The sequence below is a fragment of the Megascapheus bottae genome, chromosome 6 (genome assembly GCF_031878675.1).
Source record: "Megascapheus bottae isolate mThoBot1 chromosome 6, mThoBot2.hap1, whole genome shotgun sequence".
NCBI lineage: Eukaryota > Metazoa > Chordata > Mammalia > Rodentia > Geomyidae > Megascapheus > Megascapheus bottae.
Genome location: NC_143514.1, coordinates 37,904,329 through 37,917,004, shown reverse-complemented (window position 1 = coordinate 37,917,004; position 12,676 = coordinate 37,904,329).

The window sequence follows — 12,676 nt, the reverse complement described above, 5'->3', positions numbered from 1 at the left end:
AAATCTCAGTTCTGTTATTTCTGTAATGGTTTTCACTTCAATTACATTTGTTATGCTTTTATTCTCTAATCTTAAAGAAAGGACACCAATTCATACACACATAATATGCACATACCGAAACATATATATCTTTTACAACATTTTCAAAGAGCAGATAAGAAAAAAAATACATGGACTGGAATAAAATCTATCAAGCTAATGGCCCCCATAAACAGGCTGGAGGTGCCATTCTCATATCATATAAAATAGGCTTGAAACTTTCTTAATAAAGATCCAGACACAAATTAAAGAAAGTTTGGATAAGTGGGACTGCATTCAACTGCAGGGCTTCTGTATGGCAAACGACAAAGCTAGCAAATTAGATAGAAAGCCTACAGAGTGGAAGAAGATCTTCAACAGCCATATAACAGAAAAGGGCCTCATATCTAAAATATATCTACAACTTAAAAAATGAATCTCTCCAAAACAAATCTTCAAAGAAACAACCATCCCATTAAAAGGTGGACTAAAGACTTAAAGAGACATTTCTCGGAAGAGGAAATAAGCATGGCCTATAGACACATGAGGCAATGCTCGACATCTCGGTCACAAAAGAAATGCAAATCAAAACAACTTTGAGATTTCACCTCACTCCAGTTAGAATAGTCATGATCAAATAATCTAATAACAACAGATGCTGGTGGGGATATGGCCAGGAGGGATCACTACTTCACTGTTGGTGGGAATATAAACTCATTCAACCATTATGGAAAGCAGTATGGCAATTCCTCAAAAGGCTAAACATAGAGATCCTCTTTGACCCAGCAATCCCATTCTTGAGCATTTATCCAAAGTCCATAAACAAGGACATACTAAAGCCACTAGCACGATGATGTTCATTGCAGCACTGTTTACCATAGTGAAGATATGGAACCAACTCAGATGCCCTTTAGTAGATGAATGGATGAAGATGTGGTACTTATACAGAATGGAATTCTATGCTGCCATCTGAAAGAATGACATCACCCCATTGGTAAGGAAATGGAAAGACTTTGAAAAAAAATCTTATTAAGTGAAGTAAGGAACCTAGCCTCAATGGTTTCCTTCATTTGTAATAGTACTTATTTAGGACTCTCCTAGCAGAGGATTACAATAGCTCCAAATCTAGGTACATTTGGTCACATAGGATGAGACTAAAAGGAACTCTAGGATATGCCAACAAGAGCTTTATCTTGTGTGATTGTTGTTGTTAATGTACTATGTTATGCCTCTTCTCTTTTTTGCCATTATGGTTAATCTCATGTTGTTACTGTATCTGACGTTGTTACTTGGTATATTGTATATATGTTTATTTGTTATTTGAAATAGGAAAAGAAAGGGGGGGAAACAAGAGGATTGGGAGGGGATCAGGGGAGGGAAATGGGGACAAAAACATGAAATGGGGTATCAATGTGTGAGGAGTAATGCACCTGACAAATGTAACTGTAACACTTCTATACCTTATTCTGACATTAAAAAATAAATAAAATAAAATAAATTCCCCAAAATATATTTGTAAATACTGTCAAAGTAATTAAAATATTAAGATAATTATTAGCTATTAAGGATTTCTCCTCGTATTCCTTATACATGGTATAGTCTAGAAGAATGATTTCGGGGTTTTACCACAAAATACATTTCTTATAGACTTAACACACTGACTCAAATTCAGGATACAAAGTCTTGTATTTGAGAACAAGTGATTATCACCAAAGTTTTTTTCTATAAAAAAGAAAACCAGCAAGGCAAGGTTTCGTTCTGCAGCAGGATGCCCCATCCATGGGAATCTGACAAGAAAGTATATGAAGCATGCCAGCTGCTCTTTTATCCCTAATGTGACAGGGCTTTCCCCTTTACCTGGATTGGTTAGGTTTATGGTTCATAGTCTCTTTCTATTGGCTAATACTCAGGATTTGAATCTAGGACAAGGAAGTTCCTTGGCAAGCTCTTAATAAACAAAGAAACAAAAGACCGTATATGAAATCTTGAGAAATATCTGGCAGGCTTACAACAGTCTGGCAACTGTCACTGACACTACATCTCAGTGAGTAAGTTTCACAAAGGGATGAGGGTTTAGCAAAGTAAGAATTTGAAACAAGAACCCAAGAATAAGTAAAACATGGAGTCATACAAATGAATGAACCTTGATTAAAAAAAGGATTGTCGCTCCAGAAGACAGAGTGGAGCAGCCCGCCAGCCAGGAGCAGCCCGCCAGCCAAGAGCAGCCACGAAGATAAAGTTTCTCTTCTGAATCTGGGCAGAGACAGCACTTCTCGGCAGCGCAGACCGGCCGGATGCAGACAGAGCCACACAGAGCCTGCGCGAGCCCAGAGCAAACACCCGCCGAGCACGGACCTGCCAGCTTCATGGAACCAGAGAATCCAGCAATTTGTGAGTACCTCTGAGGAATGGCATTGGGAGGGAGCCACTCCCCCACCAGCTGAGAGCAGCGCCATCTTGACTGCTGGCAAACACCCTGCCAGACCAACTGGAGCCTGAGAGGAAGTGCTGGAAGCGCCATTATTCTAAAGGGCAAAGGATTTCCCAGAGATCCCTTAGCCAGAAATCTGTCCCCAGAGCTGCTGAAGTCCCGTTCCCTGTGCCCACCACAAACCTTGGTAAACAAAGCTGCCCGGGAATCTTTCAGCAAGCAATCTGATCTGAAAAACTCTATGCTAAATCACAAGAGAAAAAGACTTTGTGAATTGTTTGGGTGCTGAATTTAGTGGAGACACAAGTCTCCTATCCTGCCCTCCCAAAAAAAAACCTGACAAATACCCTTTTCTTTTGTTTTGTTCTTCTTTGTATTTTTTTTCTTTTACCCCTTTTCATTTGCATTTTTAGGTATTCTTATTTTTTCTTTGCCATTTTACCTACACCTTTTTTTGTTAATGCTATTTTTTCCTTTTTCTTTCCCTCTTTCTTTTCCCACATTCCTTCTGTCACTGTAGTCATTCCTAGAAACACAGTGACAGCTCTGGGTACTTTCTGAATAAAAATGATATCTATTTGATTGTCACCTGCATTTTAATCTCCTGGTTCTCAACACTAGTATTTCATGGGTAAGAACTCAAAATAGTGAGGAATCGACTCCCCCCACCTTTTTTTGTTATTGTTCTTTTTTTTCTAATTTATTTTTGTTTGTTTTTTGGTTGTTGTTTTGTTTTGTTTTGTTTCTTTTTTCTTTAAAAATTTTTATCATTGAAATATCCTATGTCTACCTTCCTCTTTTCTCAACATATTCTTCTTATTAGTCTTCTTATTTTCACAAGTTTTATCTAAGTTCTTCTAAATTTGTACTCAAATATTCTACCTGTATATCACCTTAGGTCAGTTATCCTTACATGATACCTTTTCTTCATTACTACAATAATCTTACACTCCTACATTACTCTTTTCCTACCTACCCTGTTGTCTTTCATATTATTTTTCTATCTCTAGTCCTCTGTTCATCCTTCAACTCTTACAATTCATGGATCTACATTTGATGGTCATTGAGCAATGCTGTATATCTAGGTGTTCAATTATACTCTCGGTCCAGAGGGACTTAAATACAATAGAGATTGGATTGAGGGGCTTTATTGTTTTGGTCATAAATTGGTAATCTGTGGTTGTATTAGATTTGTATGTAAGTGAACACAAAGAAAGAGAAAGTGATAATACCAATCTAAAATTGTGAACATCTATTGTCAGCCATCTAAAGAGGTCTAGGTTGGGTATATCTGAAAAATTATGATCTTGTTTAGTATTAATCTTGCTCCCATTTTCAAATGGGAAGAACAAGTAACAAGAAAAATGTCAAATCAAGGAATAGCATCTCCCACCCAATATAAACAGGCAAAGGAGCAGTCAGTGGCAAACCTAGGAGAGTCTTCCAAGTGCTATACAAATGCAATTTATAAACATCATTAATGAAAAGTGTGGAAACATAAAGAAAGAGATAAGGGAGGAAGCCATAGCCAAACTAAAGGAAACCATAAACAAGGTGATATATGAAAAAGGGGAAGCCATAAAGGAGGCCATAATAAAGGTTTTTCAAAGAAAAATGGACAAATTCATAGATCCACAAACAAAAAGGTGACTGAACTCCAACAAATGTCCAAAGAGAATAAAGCTGCTGAGCTAACCACTCAAATGTAAATCAAGGAGATAAAGAAATCCATGCATGATCTAAAACAAGAGATGCAAGGCATCAAAAATGAGCAATTAGAAGCAAGGGAAATGAAGAATGAAGTAGAAATCTTTGAGAGCAGGTTAGACAATGTAGAAGAGAGAATTTCCGGGCTTGAAGATAATTTAGTTGTTATATAGAAAGAACAGAAAATGAGCCAATCCAAATTTAGGAAATATGAGAAAACGCTACAGGAGGTCTAAGATACAATAAGGAAGCCTAATTGAAGGCTAATTGGTATTGAGGAGGGTCTGGAGGTAAAGAGGTCAATGGTATTGGAAATATACTTCAGGGAATCATCTCAGAGAACTTCCCAAATATCCAGAAGGGCAGGCCCATCCAGATACAAGAAGCTTTTAGAACCCCAAACAGACCTGACCATAAAAGGACATCCCACCGCCACATTATAATCCTAACTGGATCGATAGAGACCAAAGAAAGGATCCTAAAAGCAGCCAGGGAGAAGAGAACAATCACCTACAAAGGAAAAGCAATCAGAATAACCCCAGATTTCTCAGCAGAGACCATGCAAGCAAGAAGAGATCAGAAGGATATATGTCATGCCCTTAAGATAAATAACTACCAACCAAGAATACTGTACCCAGCTAAGCTTTCATTCATAACTGAGGGAACAATAAAAACATTTCATTCCAGGGAAAAGCTGCAACATTATGTAGCAACCAAACCAACATTACAGAAAATTCTCAAAGATGTTCTACACATAGAAAACCAACACAAATGTAACTCAGAGAAAGAAATGGCACCTAAAACTCATACCATCTAAGAACCATAAGAGCTGTCAAGACACAGGCCCTAATGAAAGATTTTAAAAATGGCAGGAACTAATAAATATTTCTCAATAGTAACTCTCATTGTCAATGGACTTAACTCTCCAATTAAATGTCATAGACTATCTAGTTGGATCAAAAAGCAAGATCCATCATACTGCTGTTCTCAAGAGACACAGCTTGCCCCCCCAAAAAAACATTTTTTTTGAAAGTGAGAGGTTGGAAGAAAGTTTATCAAGCTAATGGCCCCCATAAACAGTCTGGAGTTGCCATTCTCATATCAGATAAAATAGACTTCAAACTAAAATTAGTGAGAAAAGGCAAAGAAGGTTACTACATACTAATAAATGGATCATTCCTCCAGGAGGACATAACCATCCTAAATATCTACACACCTAATCCCGGAGCACTGAACTTCACCAAGCAAACTTTACTTTCACTGAAATCATAAATGGTTCTAAACACAGTGATTGTTGGTGACTTTAACACACCACTCTCACCTATGGACAGATCAACCAGGCAAAAACTCAACAGAGAAAACTTAGAATTGAACAACTGTATGGACCAACTAGATCTGTCACACATCTGCAGATTATTCCACTCAGCAATAACACAATATACGTTTTTTTCAGCAGCACATGGAACATTTTCCAAAAGAGACCATATTTTAGGCCATAAAACAAACCTGGCCAGATTCAGAAACACTGAAATTATTCCCTGCACTCTCGACAACAAGGGCATCAAATTGGAACTGAGCACCCATCTCCACTAATGAATCATCAATGGGTCATTGAGGAGAACAGAATAGAAATCCAACAGTTTATGAAATTTAGCAAAAAGAAGCACACAAAATACCAACTCCTTTGCGACATGGCAAAGGAGGAAAATTTATAGCCCTGAGTTCCTTCAATAACAGATTGGAAAAATCACAAACCAATAATTTAATGTCACACCTTAAGCTCCTGGAAGAAGAGCAACAAACCAACCCTAATCCCAGTAGAAGGAAGCAAATTATTAAAATCAAAGCAGAATTAAATGGAGTCCAAAGAAAAGTATAGAAAGAATCAACAGAACAAGGAATTACTTCGTTGAAAAAATTAACAAAATTGACAGACCCTTAGTAAATCTTACCAAAAAAAGAAGGGAGTATACCGAAATAAACAAAATCACATATGAAAATGGTAATATCACAACAGAAATTACCAAGATCCAGAGCATCATGCAGAAATACTTCCCAAACCTTTACGCCAACAAATTTGAGAATCTAGAAGAAATGGATGAATTTCTAGCCAATATTAACATATCCACACTAAACCAAGAAGTACTAACCCACCTAAACAGGCCTATTTCAAGCACTGAAATAGAAATGGCAATAAGAGAACTTCCACCTAAGAAAAGCCCAGGGCCAGATGGATTCACAGCTGAATTCTATAAGGTCTTCAAAGCAGAGCTCACACCCACCAATACTCCGCAGGCTCTTCAACGAAATTGAAAATGAAGGCTCTTTACCAAACTCATTCTATGAAGCCAGTATAACCCTAATCCCCAAACCAGACAGAGATGCATCAAAGAAAGAGAATTATAGACCCATTTGTTTGATGAACATTGATGCAAAACTTCTCAACAAAACTGGTCAACCATCTACAATAACTCATCAAAAAATTATACACTATGATCAAACAGGATTCATCACAGGGAGGTAAAGCTGGTTCAACATATGCAAATCAATTAATATAATTCAACACATCAACAGGAGCAAGGACAAAAATCACATGATTGTCTCAATACATGCAGAAAAGGCATTTGACAAGGTCCAACACCCCTTTATGTCAAAAGCTCTGGAGAAACTAAGAATCCATGGAACATTCCTCAGTATAATAAAGGCTGTGTATGACAAACCCACAGCTAGTATTATACTTAATGGTGAAAATCTAAAGCCATTCCCTCTAAAATCAGGAAAGAGACAAGGATGCCCACTCTCTCCACTCCTCTTTAACATATTACTAGAATTCCTAGCCAGAGCAATAAGGCAAGAAGCAAGCATAACGGGGATCCAAAATAGGGAAAGAGGAAGTAAAACTTTCCCTCTATGCAGATGACATGATTCTGTGTTTAAAGAATCCTATAGACTCCACTCCCAAGCTTCTTGAGCTGATTCAAAACTTTGGAAGAGTAGCAGGGTATAAAATTAACCCGCAAAAATCAACTGCCTTCCTCTATGCCAACAGTGAGAGGAATGATGCAACAATTAGGAGAGCAACTCCTTTTGCAATAGCCTCAAAGAAAATAAAGTACCTAGGAATTATCTTAACTAAGAATGTAAAGGACCTTTTTGATGAAATCTTTAAAACCCTGAAAAGGGAAATTAAAGCAGAACTGAAGAAATGGAAAAACCTCCCATGCTCCTGGATTGGAAGAATCAACATCGTGAAATGACAATCTTGCCAAGGGCTATCTACAAATTCAACACAATACCCATCAATATCCCAATGTTATTCTTTAACGAAATGGAAGAGGCAATCCAAAATTTCATATGGAATAATAAAAGACCCCATAGAGCAAAAACACTTCTTAGCAGAAAGAACAGCACAGGAGGAATTTCAATATCAAACTTTAGACTCTATTACAAAGCTATAATTATCAAAACAGCTTGGTACTGGCACAGGAACAGGCCTGAAGACCAATGGAATAGAACTGAGGACCCACATATTAAACCACAGACCTATGGCCACCTAATCTTTGATAAGGGAGGCAAAAAAATATAATGGAAGAAAGACAGCCTCTTCAACAAGTGGTGCTGGCAATACTGGTTAAGCACCTGCAGAAAACTAAAGTTGGATCCTTCTTTGAACCCTGCACTAGAATTAACTCGCTTCTGTAAGGGAAAGGACATAGCTAGTAAATTAATTAGGAAGCCTACAGAATGGGAGAAGATCTTCACTAACCATACAAAGGACAAAGGCCTCATATCTAAAATATATCTACAGCTCAAAAAATTGAATCACTCCAAAACTAATCTCCAAAGTATCAACCATCCCATTAAAAGATGGGCCAAAGACTTAAAGAGAGTCTTCTCTAAAGAAATAAAAATGGCCTATAGACACATGAAGAAATGCTGAACATCTCTGGTCATAAAAGAAATGCAAGTCAAAACAACTCTAAGATTGTACCTCACTCTTGTTAGAATAGCCATCATCCAGAAAACTAATAACTGCTGATGCTGGAGGGGATGTGGCCAGGAAGGATCACTAATACACTGCTGGTGGGAGTGCAAACTTGTTCAACCACTATGGAAAGCCGTATGGCAGTTCCTCAAAAGACTAAACATAGAGCTTCCCTATGACCCACCAATTCCACTACTTGGCATTTACCCAATTGTCCAGAAACAAGGACATACTAAATCCACTAGCACAATGATGTTCATTGCAGCACTATTTACCATAGCAAAGATACGGAACCAACCCCGATGCCCCTGTTGAGTAGATCAACAAGACGCAGTATTTATACACAATGGAATTCAATGCTGCTGTCAGAAAGAACGACATCACCCCATTTGTAAGAAAATGGAAAGACTTAGAAAAAATCATACTAAGGGAAATAAGCCAGACTCAAAGGAACATAGGCCCAATAGTCTCCGGCATTTGTCATAATCAGTAGAAACCATGGACTCTCCTAGCAGAGATTTACAATAGAACAAAATTAGAGACATTAGTCCAAATAGTATGACACTAAATATAAGGACCTCCAGGATAAGGAAACAAAAGCCATATAATGAATGACTGTTGTTCTTAATGTACTATGTTATCTCTCATCTCTTTTGCCATTCCTTGGTTATCTCATATTGTTACAATATTTCACCTTGTTATCTGATATATTTTGTATGTGCTTAATTGGTTATTTGAAATTGGATAGGGAAAGGGGTAAATCAAGATAAATGGGGGGGCAGGGGGGAGGGAAATGGGGACCATGTCATGAAAAGGACTATCAATGTTTTTGAAGTTATGCACTTTTTAGCCAGTGAATATAATGTAACCCTTCTATTAATCACAATAAAAAATATTTTTTCATGCATTAAAAAAAATCTGTATTCTGAGGGGCCAGGAATTTGGCCTAGTGGTTGACTGCTTGCCTAGCATGCCCAAAGACCCAGGTTCAATTCCTTGGTACTACATACATAGAATAAAGCCAGAAGTGGTGCTGTTGGTTAAGCGGTAGAGCTCTAGCATTGAGAAAACCCAAGGACAGTACTCAGGCCCTGAGTACAAGCCTGAGAATTGGCAAAAATAATCTATATTCTGAGTGTTTTAAATTATTTTATTTAATCAAATGCACAATGCAAGCATGTCTTACATGGACTTACATCCTTATGTTGTTCCTTTCTTCCTCCATTAAGTAATCTCATACTAACCAACAACCGAATAAAAGAGATGTCATCAAAATCAGTAGTAAATAAATTTTACTATTTTATGCAAAAAATAAAAATAAAAAAGGATTGTTTCCTACAAACCCTGCTCTTCTATTATAATTCTTCTTCAAACTTTGTTTTTGTTAGCATTATTTGAAGCTCATTATCAACTTTGGTCTAACTTAGTAGCAACTGATATGATGCAAGGAAAATGCTCTGTCAAAGCAGTGTCTGTAGGTCTGAGAAGCCTCCTGACACACATGACACTATAACATACCATCTAATCAAGATGGTTCCCCCAATTCTGACACTAATAGTCAACAATACTAAGGTTGTTATTCTGGTCCATTTTTCAAACCATTGTTCTACCCATCCAGTTAATAGGTCATTAATTCCATTTTTTTTTACTAATTTTGACAAGCCCTGTATGCTGTATTTTTAAGAATGAAAATACAGCATTCATCCTCGGTCATAAAACCTGCATACCATGCCAGGATCATATCTAACTCAACTCAGTTTCTATCTCATTCCTGGGCCTCGTTGCTCTGTAATTCCATGAACTGCCTCTCTGGATGCAGATTCAGGAGGAAATCCTTATGAGACCCTGATGGCATCCATGTAAATCTGGGAGTCAGATGACCAGCCCAGGTTGAGGTCTCATTTTTGTCTATGCTTTATTAGAGAAGGCTTTGGTTATGGAAAGGTCAGTGTGAAAGGAAAAGCCAACTGAACCACCAAAGCACAGGTTTTCCACCATTCACACAGAAAAGCCTCACGCATCTTAAGTTCAGAAAACCATTGTTTTCAGGGTCATTCATCAATATTTGCCATGAGGCTGCCCTTCTGTCCAACCTCAGAGTGGAGTATGGCATCAATATTTGTTCTATAGAAACTTCACCAGAATATTAGCCAGTTCTGCTCTGTCACTCTTCATTTATGACTATCATCTTCATGGACATAGATACAAATGATGAAAGAATGTTTTTGTTGACTTTGCCCACTCATATCTTTGATCTTCATAATTAGTTTTCTAAATTGTTTTTTAATAATAATTCCAATTCACATAATTATGCTTCCTTATATGACCCTTAGAAAGACAGCCAGGTCCAACCAATATAGGGGCTTTGCAAGCTTATGTCAACTGGATGATAATTACAAATCTATAGAACTGTTATTCTGAGTGCAGTGTATTGCTGATATTTAGCTTAGAATTATAGGTGGTCTCTGTGCATCTATCAGAGGAACATTGAGACCATGTGATAAAATTCCTTGACTTAGAAATTCTGCATGCTAATTTCTATCAAGAGTTTTGAAATCAACTACAAACCAATGTATGTGGTAGATGCTTTGCAAATGCAGTGCCTCAAAGTGAAATTTACAAGGCCTATTATCCTTCTGGATCATCAGTTGTTCATATAGTTCTCTAACAACATCTGCAGTAGACTTATCCAGTTATTACTGCAACTTGGACTCCTGCCATAGCCTGTGTGAAGGCTGCTGGAGAGGCAACGCGGCTAAACTCATCCATATAACTATTAGGCAACCTCGCACTCATGATCACAAATGGAATTATTTTATTGCAGCTCTCTTTTTGGCTAATTTACTGGTACTGAAAAAATAAATTGCCTTCATTCCAATGCAGTTCCTTGAGCTTCATTCCCTAAGTTACTCTAATTTGCAGTAAAATGAGTCAAAAGAAGTTGTAGCAAAGGTTGATTTTCAGGCTCAAAAAAGAAGTCTTATCAAGAAGATTTTATTTCATCCTACTAATCAAAAGAAGGAGTGTAAAAGTGGATATGAAAAACTTTGAAAAGCTAAGCTGGAAATTAAAATAAGTATAGAGTATAACTATCGACTGAACCAATACAGGTGAATACTTTGCATACAGACCTTAGAAACAAATTACTCTTTGAGGGAAGGTTAAAATTTTCACAGTTTAAGGATCTCAACTTATGTTGATTAATGTCCATGTTTACACTGATAACATCAGGGTCCAACAAAGAATTCCTGAATCATCTAAGTCTTGGAATCCAATAGCTGCTGAGAGACCCAGCACTATTTAGGTGGAACATTATACATAAAAAAGTGAATTAATAAATGTCTAACATAATCAACAGAGGTTGTTCAACTAGAAAGGCAGTAAAGAAAATCACAGAAAAATTAAGTCCAACTAGCAAAATGGCATAGGAAAATTGTGTGGTGGTTCTTGATATTTTTCTAGCAGAAATAAAAGGGGAGGAGGTTGTGTGTCTTGATTAAGAGTGGAAGGTTGTACCTTCAACTTCAGAAATACTGCCCCTCATGGGACCATCAACTGCAAGTCCAGAGGTTAAGAAATTACTCCCTTGCTATGGAAGTAAGTGCAAGCCTCAATTCTAATGTCTCTTGTAATTGAGACTATGGCTTTTGGGGGGTATTGTGGGACTTCATATGGAGACTAATATCCAAAGAGTTTGCAAAAAAGAATAAAAAACAAGAAGACAGCGGACTTGTGAGGGAAACTGGCTTTTCTTTTGAAATGGCTTGCTTAAAAATTCTTACATTGGGGGCTGGGAGTTTGGCCTAGTGGTAGAGTGCTTGCCTAGCATGCACGAAGACCCGGGTTCGATTCCTTGGTACCACATACATAGCAAAAAGCCAAAAGTGGTGCTGTGGCTCACGTGGTAGAGCACTAGCCTTGAGAAAATCCAGGGACAGTGCTCAGGCCCTGAGCCCAAGCCCAGGACTGGCAAAAAAAATAAAAATAAAAAAAAATTCTTACATTGCCATGGCCTCTTCTTGATTATTCTGCCAAGAGAGGATCAGCAAGTAAAAAGGGGAAAACAAGGAACTCTTTGGGGATAAGAAGTGATTTCTGAAATAGAGGAGTTCGTCTTAACTGGTCGCATCAAGATGGTAGTCAGACATTTCTCAGAAAGCACACCTCAGATTTTTCAAGATTAAGAGGGAGAGGGTATATTTGGAGATTGCTTCTGTACTGTTAATCTTACTTCAAAGTCTTAATGGTCACTTTATGTAAATACATCTTACCCTAACCAAACCAGCCAATTGAGAGCCGATTATGAACCTGAGTTCAAGTGATCTGAGCAGGGCCTACTGTATTAAGGATAAATAGAGGAGTCACATGTATGCTCAGTGTGCTGGCTTGTCAGAGTTTTTGGCTGGTAGCAATACAATTGAAGAGAAAATATGCAAGTACAAATAAAACAAGAGAAAAGCTCCTTATTTTAAATATCCAATTTAAAAACTGGACAATTTCATGTCTCATGCTATCATCTCACATAATATTGTGCA